The sequence below is a fragment of the Urocitellus parryii genome, chromosome 3 (assembly GCF_045843805.1).
Source record: "Urocitellus parryii isolate mUroPar1 chromosome 3, mUroPar1.hap1, whole genome shotgun sequence".
NCBI classification, from domain to species: domain Eukaryota; kingdom Metazoa; phylum Chordata; class Mammalia; order Rodentia; family Sciuridae; genus Urocitellus; species Urocitellus parryii.
In genome coordinates, this window is record NC_135533.1 from 161,683,468 (window position 1) to 161,699,468 (window position 16,001).

The 16,001-nt window shown below is 41.0% G+C and overlaps 1 long non-coding RNA gene across 3 annotated transcripts; it reads left to right on the plus strand.

Annotated features, from left to right (window-relative positions):
• Positions 1-69: 69 nt before the first annotated feature.
• On the plus strand, positions 70-15,073 carry LOC113189196 (uncharacterized). 3 transcript variants are annotated; one of them, XR_013343298.1, is made up of 5 exons: positions 70-214; positions 493-618; positions 2,204-2,317; positions 4,025-4,178; positions 4,722-4,822. It is a non-coding gene; the product is annotated as an uncharacterized LOC113189196 (long non-coding RNA). The 3 variants fall into 3 exon arrangements; XR_003301627.2 differs by lacking the exon at positions 4,722-4,822 and adding an exon at positions 14,991-15,073 and having other exon boundaries at positions 70-618; XR_003301626.2 differs by having other exon boundaries at positions 70-618.
• The last annotated feature ends 928 nt before the right edge of the window (positions 15,074-16,001 follow it).

The following is a 16,001-nucleotide window of genomic DNA, read 5'->3' on the forward strand; positions in this document are numbered from 1 at the left end:
GGCCTCCGTTTCCGGCAGCCCTGGGATGATACCGCTAGGTGGAGGGAAACTCTCGCGAGCAAAGGAGCCCAAGCTGAGATCTAGGAGAGGTGCCTGAAGGGAGGTCCAGGTGATTCCAGAGAGGGGAGGCTCTTCTGAAGGGAGGCCCCGCGGAGCCGCAAGACGAGCTACAGCACGCCTTAGCTGTGATCTCCTATTATTCCAACCCAAATCGGTTATCTAATTTTTTTAAACCTTTATTTATTTATTTTTTTTTATGGGCCGCTGAGCCACGGCAACCCCAGCCCTGGTTATTTGATTTTGATGTAATTTTTGGTCTTATCTGTACAGAATTTGTCTGAATGCCTACTAAATTAACTCATTATCAGATTATCAAATAAAAACAGAGAAAATTAGACTTCACAAATGTCCTTACCTAACCAAAAAAATGAACACCCTCCCCTTCTTCTTACTGGCATTTATTTCATTTAAAAATTATTTACTTCTTAAAAGAGAGTCTTTTACTTGTTCTGGAGGTGGACTGGACAAAGGCGTGAATACGCAGAAGTCAGGATCGGTGGATGCCAGGCTGGAAACTAGCTACCACATTAGGGAGATGCAGTGAAAACCCACAATAAGGTATGACCCTAGGGCTGGGGAGGGGGTATCTCCATGGTAGCACTCCTTTCCTAGCCTCTGTGTGGGTTCTGTCCCCAACACCACAAATAAAAAGAAAGATATGACTGTACACTCACCAGTGTGTTTAGTTAGACAAAAAGACCAACTGTTAGCAAGAATGAAAAGCAACTGGTGCATTGTTTGGGGGGATTTAATGTAGTACAGATGTTACAGTGGTCCACTTCAGCCTTTGAATATAGCTCGTTTTGCTCTGAGTCTTACTTTTAAAAGGACATTTTTTCCTCTCTTTTTCTTCTCCCCTCTCCGGGTCCCTAACAAGATTAGGGAGACAGTGTCACCTTTTTCTTCCCCTAATTAATTGTCCTTGAACACACCAACCACAGGAAGGAGATTTCTGCCAGAGGATCTAAGAAGTGAATACCTAACATACCATTAGGGAGCTCTGAGATCCCTTACCAGAACACACCTGGGATGCAACCTTTGAAGAGTTCCTTTAAAATCCTCCTGTTCCTCCTGATGGGTAGAATCACAGCCTTCGGAATAGGAAACACCCCCACATACCCCCACACCACCACCAGCACCCTACCCAGGTGTTTGTCTTTGCTAGCAAAGCAATAGACCTTTTTCCTTTTTTCTCAAAACTGTGTCCTTATCATTGAATTGGCATTGGGGACAAGGACTGAACTTTAGGCAACACAACCCCTAGAAAAACATAATGTTCTCTTAAGAACTAAGTAATTTCATATAAAGGCTTACATTATTATTCAAAGCAACTGTTATGATTTAGAAATGAGGTTTCCCCCAAAGGTGCACATGTGAGACAATGTAAGAAAGTTTAGAGGTGAAATCATTAGGTTTTGAGAGTCTTTACCTAATCCGTACATGAATCCACTTGAATGAATTAAGTAGGTGGTAACTATAAACAGGTAGGGTGCAGTTGGAGGAGACTGGTCGTGCCTGTGGGGTTTACATTTTGTCCTTGTTGGGTAGAGCTTTTTCTGCTTCCTGATTGCCATGTCCTGAGCTGCTTTCCTCTGCCATGAAGTTCTTCCTCACCTCAAGCCCAAAGCAATTCCTTTTCTCCTCTAATTGTTCTTGTTAGGTCTTTTGGTCACAGTGTGTAAAGATAGCCTTGGGCCTTAGCCTAAGCAACTCCATTTTAAACTCCAGTTTGAAACCTGAGGTCTCACCAGGCACACCTACTGAGACCTCCAAATATGGCCCTCAGGCCCAAACAAGTCACTTCTCCCCACCCTGACAAACTCAGAGTGAAGTCTCTGGCTTGTTGCCTTCCCTTGATCAGAGTGAGAGGCAAGAAAATCAGGGTGGGGACCCCCAGAACAGATGCTTTAACGCCGGGGCAAATGACATCACTGAGAAATCCAGTAGCAGCTGATAGAGATTGAAAGGGTGGTCAGAAGCCCCCAAGTTTAGTATAAATGATGGAGCAACTGAACAGACATTCAGCCAGCTGACACTGATGCACACAAGGCTGAGAGCCTGATGAGGACCTAGACTGACATCCCAACTCTTCTCTCATCTGCCCGATCCTCTGCATTGTTCTCACCATTCTCAAACTCTACAGCAGTCTCTTGACTCTGGTGAGAAAAGGACTTCTCCCCATGACCCTCTCCTCAACTGGCCATCAGTTCCACCCCAGAAGCCTGCCTTGGTTCCTGATCATGTCATCACAGTATGAGTAAGTGTGCATCTGCTGGTCTTAGAGCCTAAGACTTGAGGCTTTGATCTGACACTTGAACTTAGCATGCAGAGGGACTATCTATCATGAGCCTGTCATGATTAAGTGTGTTTGCAGTGCTTAGAATTGTTATAGAATTGTTTGCTGTGAACTGATTATGTCTATTGAGTGCCTAGTATTAAGGATTGTCACTTTCTTGATTAAGAACCTATAGAGTGAAATTGTATTAAGTAATTTGAGTAAAGAAAGCAGTGAAAAGGGCAGAAGGTGTGGACAATTTTTATTCTCCCCCTCGACTGCATAAGTCACACCTTTTGCCCACCGCGACACAGTGATGAAAAAGCTGACTAAAACAGCGATTTTATCCATAATAACCAAAAAATAGAAACAACCCAACTGACTATCAACTGATGTGGTACACCCTCACAATGGAATATTACTCAGCAATAAAAAGCCATTAATTCCTGACATATGTAAGCAACATGGATTAAGCTCAAAGCATTATGCTAAGTGAAAAAAGCAAGCTCCAATAGGCTACATATTTGTAATTCCACTTACATTAAAACTCAAGAAAAGACAAAATTACAGTGATAGCATATTGGTGCTTTCCCAGGGCTGGGCAAAGACCTAAAAGGGGAAACAAAAGGATATTTTGCAATGATTAAAATAGACAATCATTATGATGATGGTTGCATTGGTCAATACATCACTAAAATTCATTGACTCACACAATTAAAATGGACGCAATTATTATATGTAAGTTTTATCTCAATTTCCTTAAAATATACTTATCCCACAGAATTATGAGGACTGAATAAAATATTTATAGAAAGTAATTAGCCCAGAGCTTGGCATAGAGAAAAATATTAAATTTATTCTGTATTTTCCTATTTAAGTTATAGATCCTATTTAAGTTATAGAGTACTGTAAATGAGATACTGACAAATTATTAAGGTATATAACCACATTGTATCACACACCACCATAATTTTCTAAATGAAAATAAATTTTATTTCCAGTGTTCTTGGAAATTTTAGATATAACTCCTCACCTACTCCTCACCTACAAGAAAAAAAAAAGTTTTGTGGTACTGAGGATTGAACCAAGGGGTACTCTACCTCTGAGCTCCATCTCTAGTCCTCTCCTTTTGTTATTTTATTTTGAGACAGGCTCTCGATAAGTTTTCCAGTCTGGCTTCAAACTTGACGTTTTTCTGCCTCAGCCTCCAGAGTCTCTGGGATTACATATGTGTCCCACCATGCACAAGCCTTAAGAGAAACTTTTACCCAGACTTTCAATTTGAATGTTTTGTGTTTTGGTTTTTGGTTTTGGATTTGGATTTTTGTTTGTTTGGTTGGTTTTTAGTACCAGGGATTAAACTCAGGGGCACCCAACTACTGAGCCACATCCCCAGCCCTACTTTGTATTTTATTTAGAGACAGGGTCTCACTGAATTTTTTAGGGCCTCGCCACGTTGCTGAGGCTGACTTTGAACTTGTGATCCTCCTGCCTCAGCCTCCCAAACTTCTGGGATTACAGGTGTGTGCCACCACACCTGGCTTCAATTTGATTTTTTATTTAAAACATCATTAGATCAAAAACTAAGGAAACACTATTTTCCTCTCTAACGTAAAGATTGTCTTTAACTTTTAAAGTAGAAATCATGTTCTGAAATCAAAATGAAATGTATATTCTCTTTTGTGTCAGGTGTTTCTTGAAGCCACGGAAAGCCCTTTGGGAAAAACACATATTACAAACATAACCTGGAGCTCCCTTTTCATGGAATGCCAGCACAAAGACTGATTATACTCATGTGTGCCGAATGTCCTCATATTTTTCATTTTAAAAGAAGAGCACTGTGGTAAGCACTTCTTTGCATTACACATGTGACACTATATTAATAATACTGCCTCTCTTGGATCTGCCAAAATTACTTTTAATCAAGCTCTAAAATATTTATGGTATTTATAAAAATTATCAAGAGGTTCAAGACATGAGGCAACAAAACAGGCCTGAGGCTAGGGATAGCTCAGTGGTAGAGCACTGGCCTAGCCTGCAGAAGCCCTGGGTTTGTTCACTAGCACTGCCAAGAATAAAACAAACAAATGAACAAAAACAAATTAGGCCTAATTTGAGGGGAAAACAAGGACATAATCTTCAGCTAGGCCCATCTAGAATCCTGTTACTGATATTTATTGAAATATATAGTAGTTGGTATGATTTGAACATTCTCCCCCAAATCTATATGTTGAAACTTACTTGTCAACATGATAGCATTAATAGGTAGGACTGTTAGAAGATGAGTTGGCCATGGTGGCCTCTCCCTCATGAAAGAGATTAAAGCGTTCATAACAGAGGCTTCACATAGCACTTGGCCTTTTTGACCTCCCACCTCATATCATAGGAGGATGTCACATTCAATGCACCATCTTGAAAGCAGAGCCTGGGGCCTCCCCAGATACAGATCTGATGGCACCTTGATCATAGACTCCCCAGCCTCCAGGACTGTGGCAATAAATTTCTGTTCTTTATAAGTTTCCTGATCTGTGTTATTTTGTTATAGCAGCACAGTCAGAGCAAGACAATGATTAGAATCATTTTCAATAAAAAATATTCATGGAAATATTTTAATCCATCTAAAAAGGGTAGCAAATATATATAATGGAAAGAAAGTCAGATTAAAACTGTAGAAGGCCTATTTGAATGGCCAGGGTTTATTGTTGTTTGTTTTTGTACTGGGGATGGAACCCAGGGGTGATTTACCACTGAGCTACATTCCCAGCCCTTTATATTTTTTTATTTTGACATAACTATTAAAAGAATACTAGGAAAAAAAAAACATCTTAACATTCTTGAGGTTAAAAAACAAATGCTATAAATGAAAAAAATTTAAACTAGGAAATATTTGCAGTATATAACATTGAAATTTTAATATGTAAATAGTGCTCATAAATCAATGAGACTGAATACAAACAGAAAAATGGGCAGAGTTTTTAAAAAAAACAACATTAACAAATGAGCATTTGAAAAATATTTTAAAACACACTCATTCCAAAATGAAGACTATGAAAAATAATATTTTTAATAATCAAATAGGCAAAGGTTTTTTTCAGGAGGAAAAAGAAACTTTGCTGGTAAGTCATATATTAAGATGTATCAAAATCCTTAAAAATATGTCCTCAACTATTCTGCTTTTTTGCAATTTATTCCCATTTTACTTGAGAAAATTCACAGAAATATAACAAACAGATATTCATTTCACTGTTTATCACAGAAAAATAAGAATATATATAGTCAAAATGTTAGTGTGTGATTAGATAATTTGATTATAGTATAATATGTAGATAACTAAAACAATTATGTAGAAGAATCTATCATGAAACAAAAAGGTATAAAACGTAAAAACAGTTACCCAGTAATTTGTTCATGTGCTCATTTTTCTCTCTATGCCCCAACAGACATCTAGTTTCTCTGCCTTGATCCCTGCTCTCAAAGGGGCTGACCCCTAGGAGTTGATCTCTGGTTAACAGCTAGAGATGGATGGTGAAAGTTAGAGGCAGATATGAAGGTTCGGGGTGGAGAGAAGTCAAGGTATCTCTGCCCACTCCCTGCCTGCACCCAATTCTAACAGGTGCCAAGTCCTCTTCCAGACTCCCATGTACAGTCTTACTGTGATTCACCTCTCCTCAACCTCTGGTAATGCTTCTGCCTCCCCTTTTTCCTTCAGTTCTAGGGATGATCAAGGCTTTCCACCATTGGAAGGCTTGGCTTCCTTTTCAGAACTTACTGAGTTCATGACACGGCCCACAGTTCTCTACAAAATCCTAGTCCAGTGCCTTCTGTTTACTGTTAAAACTCCGAATGACAAGCTGGGGCTGGGGCTCAGTGGTAGTGCACTTGCCTGGCATGTGTGAGGCACTGGGTTCGATTCTCAGCCCCACATATAAATAAATAAATAAAGGTCTATCAACAACATATATATATAAACTCCAAATGACAAAAGACAATCTAATCTGACTTTGTAACATATGCATATTAATTATCTGTTGCTACATAACAAACTACCCCAATACTTGACAGCTTTAAAAAACATACATTTATCATATCAGAGTTTCTGTGGGTCTGAAATCCTAAAGGGGCTTAGCTAGGAGGTTCTACGGGCTCAGAGTCTCATGCATGACATCATTTTCATCTGCAGGCTCAGACAATGGAGGGTCTACCAACAAGCTCACTCATATACATTGGCAAGATTCACTTCCTCATAGGATGGTGGGCTGAGGTACTCAATCTCACACAGGCTGCTGATGGAAGGCCTCCTCAGCCCTTTGCCACAAGGGCTTCTCCATACAGGGGCTTGCCACATAGCATCAGAGTAAGTGAGCAACCAAGAGACAACAGCTAAGATAAAAAGCCAGTCCTGGGCCAAACATTGACTGCAGCTTAATGATAGGACGTGTGCTTGGCATGAGAGAGGCCTGGGGTTAAAACCCCAGGCCCCACCCAAAATAAGCCCTTGTAACCTAATCTCTGAGTGACATCCCATTGTTTTTGCCACACCACACTCAGAGGATTCCAGTAGGACATGAATATAGTTTACAGATAACAACAAAAGAAAATCTGTGTAAAGACTGGTTACCTCTGTGTATATTAAAATGATGCATGCTTGCCTGTAATCCCAGCCACTCAGGAGGTTGAGGCAAGAGGATTGCAGGTTCAAGGCTAGCCTGGGCAACTTAGTGAGATCCTGTCTGAAAATAAAATAAAAGGGCTGGGGCTGTCGCTCAGTGCTAGAGTGCTCACCTCGCATATGAGAGGCCCTGGGAGTGGGGGCAGGGCTCAATCCCCAGTACTGGGGGGAAAAAAAGCATCTGTTTTCTTTTCACCTTATGGGCCATTTTTGATAAATAGTTATTATCACTGTATCATATAAATCTTCTGTTGCCGACCTGTGTCCAGCTGACAGCCACTCAACACAATGCTGCTTCATTTCTCAACCTTTTCCATGAACAGGTTGAAAGACACCTACCTAGACTTCACAAAGAATGGTTCAATTATCTTCCATAATTGAAGGTTGTTCAGTATTTGACCCAAAATGAAGCTATGACTAGGTTTCCAAGACCTACAGAACAATAACCAGGAATAAAAGGTTGTTTGGCTAATTTTCACTTTCTCTGACAAAGATCTCCACTCTAAAACCTGGTGCTCTGGACATTGACTGCCCATCAGGTTCACAATCCTGTCTCACTGAAATGTGACAGAGAAGTGCCCTTGCTTTAATTGTTCCCCTCTATTGAAATGGTAATGGGTAATTATAGGTCACCCTTGTGACACCTGACAGAGTATGACTGGCAAATGATTTTTCTCAGACTCTATCATTATATTCAAGGACAACTGTGGCTATTTTCCTCTGTAGCCCAGGAAATAAAGAGAAAATAGAAACGGGGTTTATGATTTACCTGTAAGTCATGTAAATAAACTTGAACAAATATGTCCCCTACTGTGGGACTGGGGCCGAAGCTCCATGGTAGAGTGCTTGCTTAGCATGTGTGAGGAACTGGGTTCAATCTCTAGCACCACATAAAAATAAAAAAATTTTAAAAATGCCTCCCATTGAGGTGTATCCATCAGTATAGCATCATACAAGATCATTTCATTCTTAGTCTTTCAGCTAAGCCTGAATAGGAGTTTTTATTATTTTTTTCAAATTAATTTATTCCATCAGAAAGTGCTAAACACCAGCTGTTTGTTTATAAAAGCTTTTTGTTATAAATGTCGTCTTACCTTCCCAACTTGACTTTTTACCCTGGATCCACTGTCCTTGTAGTCTGCTGATTAAGAAGACTGGATCTTGTCCACCTTGTTTACCCAGAATGCCCAAGCTATCATTAGTCCCTTCAGAGACTCTCCTCATCTCCTCCTCTACAAAACATCTTGGTTTAGGTATTATTTAATGGCTCAAACAGTCATTTTAAAAACCTATTAGCTGGCCACTGTAGCTCACGCCTATATCCCAGTGACTTGGGACGCTGAGGAGGGAGGATCACAAGTTCAAAGCCAGCCTCAGCAATTTAGCAAAACCCTAACCAACTCATATTTAGAGACCCTGTTTCTAAATAAAATATAAAAAGGGGCTAGGGAGGTGGCTCAGTGGATAAGCCACTGAGTGGGTTCAGACTGTGGTACAAAAAACAACAACAACAAAAGCCCCTAATGATTCTATATCCCAATTCTCAGTTCACAGTGACACTCCTTTAGAAGAAACTGTAACCGTTTTATGTTAGGCCCTATCCAAATGACTGACTTACAAACCCTATACTTTCTCAATTAGCCCAAACTGCCACCCTATGAATTGTTACAAGTCTAGAGTCCTGGTTTCTGAAAGGAAAACAATAAATGCCAAGAGGAAGTGATTGCCATTTTGGAAGACAGTTTGGAGGTTTCTTACCAAATGACACAGCACATTGCATTCCTTGGTATTTACTAAGATGAGCTGAACATTGGTGACCACACAAAAATTTGCACATGGATGACTAAAGCAGCTTTTATGTTAAATGGAAAAACCTGGAAGCAACCAAGAAATTCTGCTGTAGGCAAATGGAAAAATGAACTGTGATCATCCAGACAGGAGATACTATACAATACTGTTATGGTTTGGATCTGGAATGTCCCCCGAAGACTCATGAGTTGAAGGCTTGGTCCCCAATGCAGCTATGTTCAGAGGTGGGGCTTTGGGCAGATGATTGGATCATGAGGCCTCTGACCTCATCAGTGGATGAGTCCATTGGTAGCCAAATGTGCAGATGGACTACTGGAAGGTGGTGGAAACTGCTGGCAGGTGGGCCATGGCTGGGGAGATCCATCTCTGAGGCATGCCCTGGACCCATCTGCGCACACTTCCCTTCCTCCCCGCCCCACTCCTTCCTGGCTGCCAGGGGCAGAGCAGCTTTCTTCCACCAACCTTTCCCCAGGAGGTTCTGCCTGAGTTCAAGTCCAAAGCAATGGAGCCAGCCAACCATGGACTGAGACCTCTGAAACCACGAACCAACACAAATCTTCCTTCCTCTAAGTTGTTTTCCTGGGGTATTTGCCACAGGGGTGAAAAATTGACAAAAATGAGTTAAAGCCATGAAAGGACATGGAGGAAGCTTAAACGCATATTATTAAGTGAAAGAAATCAATCTAAAGATCAATGCTTACCAGAGATTGTGGGGAGAGAGAGATGATATAGGAAGAGCCCAGAGGATTTTTAGGGCAATGAAACTATACTGTCTAGTGCTACAGTGATAGATGCATATCATTATACATTTGTCAAAACTCAGTGTACAACACCAGGAGTGATTTACCCAATGTAAACAATGGAGTCTGGGCGATAATGATATTTCAGTTCAGGTTCATCAACTGTTATAAATGCATCCTGATAAGGAATGCAGTTAGTGGGGTAGGAGAGGTTGTGCATATGTGGTGACGTGGGGAATAGGGGAACCGTGTACTTTCTGATCAATGCTACTGAGAGCCTCAAACCACTCTAAACAATTTTTTTTAATTAATGAAGTTATTTTACTATTCCTTGAGATTCCCAATGATAACATCCCTTAGCCAAATTCCATCCTTGACAGGTGCAGTGGCACACACCTGTCATCCCAGTGGCTTGGGAGGCTGAAGCAGGAGGATCAAGAGTTCAAAGCCAGCCTCAGCAACTTAGCTAGGCCCTAAGCAACTCATTGAGACCCTGTCTCTAAATAAAAAAATAAAATAAAAAGGGCTGGGGATGTGGTTCAGTGGTTAAGCACCCGCTGGGTTCAATCCCAGGTGCAAAAAAACCAAAAACATCGATCCATCCTCCTTTTACCCAAGGAGGGGAAAGGAAGAGAAGGAATGAAGAAAAGGACAAAGAAAAAGAGGGGAAGTGTTAGGATTTGGATATGAGGTGTCTCACCCAAAGTCCTGTGTTACTGCAGGATGTGGAAATTATGAAAGCTGTAACCTAATCAGTGGATTAATAAATTTGATGGAGCAATAATTTGAAAAGATCCTGTACCAGGTGGTACCTGTGGACAGGTGGGGCCACAGGGGTAATGCCCGAAAGGGCTGCATCTTCCCTGTGGCTCCTTCCCTTCTGTTTCCTGGCTGCCATTAGCTGAGCAGCCTTCCCCCCGCCTCCCAGTGCCCCTTCACCACGCTGTTCTGCCTCAGATCTGGTCCAGAGCAATGGCATCAGCTGGCCATGGACTGAGACCTCAGAAACCATGAGCCTGAGTAAGCTTTTCCTCCTCTCAGTTGTTCCTGTCAGGTATTTCACAACACAAAGCTAACACAGTAAGATAATGTAAGAAAATAGAAGGATCGTGTCTCTGCTCCACTTTTTTTTTTAAATATCTTTTTGTAGTTGTAGATGGACAGAATGCTCTTTTATTTTATTTGTTTATTTTTCTGTGGTGTTGAGGATTGAACCCAGTACCTCACGCATGCTAGGCAAGCGCTCTGCCACTGAGCTACAGCCCCAGCCCTCTGCTCCACATTTTAAACTTCCTACAACCCAATGTTCATCCACAAATATACAGATAAACAAAATGTAGCACGAACATTTATACCTTCAATGGGATGCTGTTCAGCCTTAATAATTGCCAGGCATGGTGGCGCACACCTGTAATCTCAGCAGCTCTGCAGGTTGAGGCAGGGGGATCACAAGTTCAAAGCCAGCCTCAGCAACTTATCGAGGCCCTAAGCAACTCAGTGAGACCCTGTCTCTAAATAAAATACAACATAGGACTGGAGATGTGGCTCAGTGGTTGAGTGCCCCTGAGTTCAATCCCTAGTATCCCCCCATACACACACATGCACAAAAATAAATGTAAAGATACCCTGACACATGCTATAACATGGATGAACCTTGAAGACATTAGGCTAAATGAAATAAGCCAGATACAAAAAGACAAATTTTATGTGACTCCACATATACGAGGTACCTAGAGTTGTCAAATGCAGTAAAATTGTTACTGGAATCAAGAGTTCTTCTGTTCACTGCTCCACCAAAGCAGGGAAGACAGAGTTGGTGGAAGAAAACCAGTTTATTAAGTCTGTGTTGTCTTGAATCTCCCTCTCTGGAAGGCTCGGGGGTGCAAACAGCTTTTTATAAGAGGAAAGGGGGTACTGTGAGACACAAAGCAGGAACTATGCATATATAGATTTAGCTAGGCCGTGCTAGCCACAGAGTACATTACAATTTCATTTTACAACCCTTCCTGGCATCTGCCCGGGCTTTGGGGCCAGTTTCTCAGTTTCCATTCTCAGACTGGGGCAACTCTGGTTGCAGAAAAACAATGCATCAGGAAATTGGGGAGTTTGGGGCTGTTAATTTCCAAGGGGCTCTGTTACAGAATGGTGGCTTCCAGGGGCTTGGGGGAGGAGAAATAGAGTTTATTGTTTACTGTTTACCAAGTTTCTGTTTGAGAGGATGAGAAGATTCTGGAGATAAAAGCACAACAAGGTGAATGTACTAAAGAACTTCATTCATACCGTTGAACTGTACAGTTAAAGAGGTTCTGTGCGCGCATGCGTGCTGGGGATCTAATGCAGGGCCTCCTTCATGCTAGGCAAGTGCTCTAACAGTGAGCCACATCCTCAGCCCATTAAAATAGTGATTTTTATATTATAGACATTTGTCACAATTGAAAAACACATTTTCTTCATGGTAGAACATATTTAATGTATTTAATTTCAAAGATGAAGAGGTTTTTAGTATCACCAAAAATACTTGACATATGACATTATTTAATCAATAAATAATAGAAGTTCTCCCACCTCCTTCAATACCATGTGCTTCCAAGTTAAACTTTCTGGAGGGCAGCAGCAACTAGTGAAAGGCTCTGTGTAAGAGCCACAGGAAAGTATGCTATTTGCACGTATGAACATGCCACAATGAAACCCGTTATTCTGTATAAAATACACTAATAAAAAAAAACTATTTTTAAAAAATAAGAGAACCACAGATTGCAGCCACATCAATGATAAGAGCAGCACAATTCACAATAGCTAGACTATGGAACCAACCTAGGTATCCCTCAATAGATGAATGGATAAAGATCAATGGAATATTACTCGAGCTTTAAAGTAGAGTAAAATTATGGCATTTGCCAGTAAATGGTTGGAGTTGTAGAATAGCATGCTAAGCAAATTAAGCCAATCTGCAACATGTACACTCAGAAAAATGAAATTTTATCCCATCTATGTATGATATATCAAAGTACATAAATGCATTTCACTGTCATGTATTAAACTAATTAAAACAAATTAAAAATTAGATAAAGGAGATTCTGAGCTAGCAAACTCTGAAAAAAATAAAGAGAACCACAGGACTCCAGAAAATTCACCAATATGGACTAGCCTAAAAGAATGATAGTTTTTTTTTTTTTTTAATTTCCCTTCACCAGCTCCCTCACCAGCGTGTTTTTATCTCAGGCTTAGTTTGCCATTTTTACTTTCACCCTTGCAAACCTGGGGCACTGGTCTTTTTATTTATTACCTTCTGTCAAACAAACAGCAGGCCTCCACTGAAAAGGGCAACATCTTTTACTCTGAGCCACCAGGATGCATTCTAAATGAACACATTAGGCTAAAATATTATAGGCCAACCATTCATCTTCTTGATCTTTCTCCCAGTGAGTCCATTTACAGTTCAAAAGGATTGCTTTTAAAGAGTGAATGAGATGGTGCCATAGTAATCCTGTAATCCCAGTGACCCTGGAGACTGAGACAGGAGGATCGCGAATTTGAGGCCATCCTTAGCAACTTATTGAGACCATGTCTCGAAATTAAAAAAAAAAAAAAAAAGTGTCACAGGAGAGTGGGGAACCGAAGTTCCAAACTCAGTTACTCTACCCCCATGAAAGAAAATTTAAAGTCAGATGTGAGAAGCCAAGCACAAGAATTGAATGGCGTGTCCTCTGCAAATAGAGAACAAGGAACATAATGCTGCTTCCAAATGTTTACTGTTGATGTTTGCCTGGAGAACTGGGTTCCACCTTCTGCAATCTTAGACCAATCGTATAATTGACTCCTCCTCCTCATTGGGAGGGACAGTGTTGACCCTGGTCCTCTTCATAACCCTCATGGCGACTATCCTATTCAGGAGAGCTCATCTACAAGGCAATCCTATGTTCATATGGGTGCTGGGGTCAATAACCAGGCTGACTTCATTTTAGTTTTCTTGCACTTTTTTTTTTTTTCTGGTTGGGGGCAGTACCAGGCATTGAACCGAGGGCCCTTAGCCACTGAGCCACATCCCCAGACCATTATACTTTTTGTTTTGAGACAGGCTCTTGGTTAGTTGCTTAGGGCCTTGCTAAGTTACTGAGGCTGGCTTTAAACTTAAAATCCTCCTTCCTTAACCTCCCAAGCTCCTGGGATCACAGGTGTGCATTCCCACACCTGGCGCTCCTGCACTGTGAACAAAATTTCCCTTCTGAAATACCTTGAGAAACCTATAGCCATAGGTTCTGATTTGACAGTAGACCCTATATCAGGAGTGAACCCCATTGATCTTTCTTCCTTGACACATTTCTTAATTGGCTCCTTTTTTTTCTCCCTGTTTGCTCTCAGGGTTAGTGCACCTGTTATTCTACAAGTGACCTGATTGTTCTTTCAAAGAAACCTGTGACCCTGCTATGTTCACATTTCACTGCTCATTACTAACTGCTACCTAACAGAAAGGACTGGGGAATAACTGGTAAAACGTGCCTGGGTTCAATACCAAAAAAGTAAGGATTAATTAAATGATTAAAAGGTGAATGAATACCTTTGTTCTGTCATTTCACAGGCTCAGTGTTGCTGATATTCCAAAATGGCCACTGTTTCCCCAAATAATCACAAGAGAACCTGTTACCACTTATAGGGTAGTGTGTCATTCAGGTACAGGCCCACCTCCTCTGTTAAATTTTAGTTTTATTCCTTTTTTTATTTTATTTTTTTTAAATAGAAAGAGAGAGAATTTTTTAATATTTATTTTTCAGTACTTGGTGGACACAACATCCTTGTTTGTATGTGGTGCTGAGGTTCGAACCTGGGCCGAACGCATGCCAGGCGAGCGCGCCACCACTTGAGCCACATCCCCAGCCCAGTTTTATTCCTTTTACTGGTTTTATTTCCCAACAGACACTTTATATTTTCACCTTCAGCAGTGAGCCACTGGCCCTTGATTTTCGCTTCAACTTCGTGAAGTTACCTTTCTTTGCTAACAAAGCATTAGCAACACTCAGTTTTTTGTTTCCTCAGTTAAGTCAAGTTAACTCAGACTTTTTCAGTCTCAGGATCTTCCTACAAGATCGGTCTCTGTTCCCACATTTCTTCTTTCTCTTTACTCACTTTTCTAAAGTGATCCCCTCAGATTCTTTTCCTTCATGTTGCCCCGCTCAGACCAAGTTTTCCCCCATAACATCCCATTTCCCCCCCTCCCCAGCACTTACTGCAATAGGTAATTCTATATTTATGTGCTCATTTTTGGAACATTAGTCTCTACCCACTTATAAAAATGCAGGAAAGGGCTGGGGTTGTTCGAGGCCCTGGGTTCGATCCTCAGCATCATGCAAAAATAGATAAATAAATAAATAAAATGAAGGTATTGTGCCCAACCACAACTAAAAAATAAATATTTTAAAATTTTTTTTGAAAAATGCAGGGACAATGTCAAGTTCACCACTGTATCCTCAGGGCCAGATACATTGTACAAGCTCATCTGTTGGAATGCAGGAGAGAAGAAAGAGCAAAGAGAGGAAGAGGATGAAGGAGACCACAACTGCATCTTCAACTTTGTAACAAAGCTTACGTGTGCTGAAAACATCAATGGAACCATTGATTTCTTAATCCCGAATGCTGAGGACCGGCCAAGGAGGCTGAGCCTGACTTGTTCTCTGGCTAGCCCAGCCTAGCTAAATCTACACACAGATATCACCTGGCTTTGGTTTCTCCACATTGTAACTGCTTCCTGTAGGACCACCAGAGGAAAAAAAACCTAGCTGCTGCTTTCCAGTTTAATCAAACTGCATAAAATTCACTTTTCCTTTTTATATCAGGTGCTTATTTCCTACGCAGGTGGGAGGCAGAAGACAGCCAGTTGGGAGCCACCTATTTCTCTGGCTTGGCTGACTGTCCTATAGGCATCCAAGACTCCCACAGACCCAGGCTTTGTACTGAAATTTTCAAGGCATTCTTTCCCCCAGAAAAGTACTGCTTCTACATTTGCAACAATTGGAATACAGAGGATATCAGTTTGCAATATGGGTTTCTCACAAGACAGCATGTGAATTCCGTGTGGCAATCTCTTTCTTAATTTTCCCGATCCCTGGGCTCTGCCAGAGTTCAATGCCATTTGCCTGCCATGATTTACTTTAAAAAGGGGGGGGGCATGCTGCTCTCAGAAATACAACTGCTTTCAACCAGGTCAATGAGAAATCAGTCTGTCATAACCCAGCTGGCAACAGATTGTCCATGTCACAAGAGCAAGAAATCATCTCTCCCTTAAAAAATCATTATGATGATCAATGAGACTGACTCTACGATGCTTGCAGATACAAAATGGGACAATCAAGGAAGAATCTAGACTTTTCATCTTAGTAAAGCTTGAGAAAGAATGATTATAAATAAAAGTTTCCAGGGGCTGGGGATGTGACTCAAAAGTAGAGTACATGTG